The following is a 1,847-nucleotide window of genomic DNA, read 5'->3' as shown; positions in this document are numbered from 1 at the left end:
AAAGAATTACTAAGAATAAAACATAAGATAAATATTGGAATGACAAATAAATGACCAGCACGTCTAACAGTTTGGGGATAGGATAACATATAAAGTTCTAGTGTGTCGTGGACATGGATAATGTCCATAACACTTACTGGTGGCCAGGTGTCACTTGTGGGACTGAGCTACTGCTATTTCCTTGATATCCACCCTGTAGACCCAGACAGAATCGTGACCCATCGGGTACAGGAGAAGTCCATTTGTAGAACATGCTGATGGAAACATCTTGCTGCTGTATACAAAAGAATAACTGAAAGACTGCTTTTGTGGGGCTGAGGAGATGGCTCAGTAGAATAAGCACTTCCCTGGCAAGCACAAGGGCCTGAGTTCAATCCCTGGTTCCGCCAAAAAACAACAAACAACCAAACAAAAAAAACCCCTGCTTTTGTATACCTCTTATTCTCCTGTGTTCAACTGTTTGCCCTATTTGGTGGGCTCTTTCCATTCTCATTCATGGAGTTGTCATTTTGCTCCCTCTCTAGAACATCTTTAAGTAGTCTTGTGTAGGTTTGGCATTGTCATCATGAAATTCTTAAGTTGTTCTTTGTCATGGAAGTATTTCACTTCTCCATTATACTTGAAAGAGAGTTTTGCAGGGTATATCAGTCTGGGTTGCAATTTGTTTTCTTGCAGGACTTGAAGTACTTTGCTCCATGCTCTTCTTGCCTTGATGGTTTGTGAATGCTTATGCTTTAACATTAACACAAGTTTGATAATCTTAAAATTTTGTAAGCTGGAGAGATAGTGTAGCAGTTTACGCATTAGGCTCTACAGCGTGACTGCACAGGTTCGAGTCCCTGTTCTGGGGGGCCAAGGAGATGGCTCAGTGGAATAAGTGTTTGCCTGGCAAGCGCAAGGGCCTGAGTTCAATCCCTGGTTCTGCCACACACACACACACATAAAAAAAAAAAAATCTTGCACTAAATCTAGCTATATTATATTATAACAGAACCATATATGGGGTTGAAGTAGTACAGTTATAATCTCTTTTTCTGTAGTTGATCATGGGGTTGTAGCTGTTATTTAGAGCTACCTTTTTTTACTGCCCATTTTGTATTCCCTTGGCCCTCAGCAAGTACCTCAGCAGATCTGGGTTCTTTCCCTGGTGGAGTGACCCACACCTTCATTCTTGAAGGCTCTGGACCATTTATCATCATGTCTGTATTAAATTGTTGCAATTTTTCATTGACTTTAATAACAGGGCATGACAATACTAAGAGGCACCCCAAGGGATCTCCTGCACTCCATGTATAGTCTTCTTTTCCTCCATTGTAGAGTAATGATACAATTTCCCCTTGATAGTCTGGGTCAATCACCCCTGACAGCACTGTGACTCCTTTTTTAGCTTGTTTTCTCAGAGGCATGAGGAGACCAAAGTGACCAGGGGGGAATCTTAACTTTCAGTTTAGTGGTATCATTGCTGTGCTTCCTGGTACAATCTTTCCCCACTCTGGGACTAAGACTTCTAGTCCAGCAGAACATAAGGTTGTGGGGTCAGGAAGCAAGAATTTTGCTAGTGGATCACTAGGAGTAATGTTGAGTGGTACCATTTGTACTCCCACCCCTTGATTGGCTTATGACAGTCAGTGCAGAGTCAGATGAGGGAGGGAGTGTGCAGAGGGCATCTGCACACTCCAGACTGAAGAATTCAGTCCCAAAGTCTGAAGTTTACTGCAAGTTTACCCATTCATCAGCTAATGGGTCTGCAACAGAAGACTAAAGAGTCTGTGATGGACACTAAAGAGTCTGCGACCAAAGGCAAAAGATCTAAGCCAGAGACCAAAGAGTCTGCTCTACAAGCCAGG

The sequence above is a fragment of the Octodon degus genome, unplaced genomic scaffold (genome assembly GCF_000260255.1).
Source record: "Octodon degus isolate 3935 unplaced genomic scaffold, OctDeg1.0 scaffold00018, whole genome shotgun sequence".
Lineage (NCBI taxonomy): Eukaryota > Metazoa > Chordata > Mammalia > Rodentia > Octodontidae > Octodon > Octodon degus.
Note: the sequence above shows the minus strand (reverse complement) of the source record.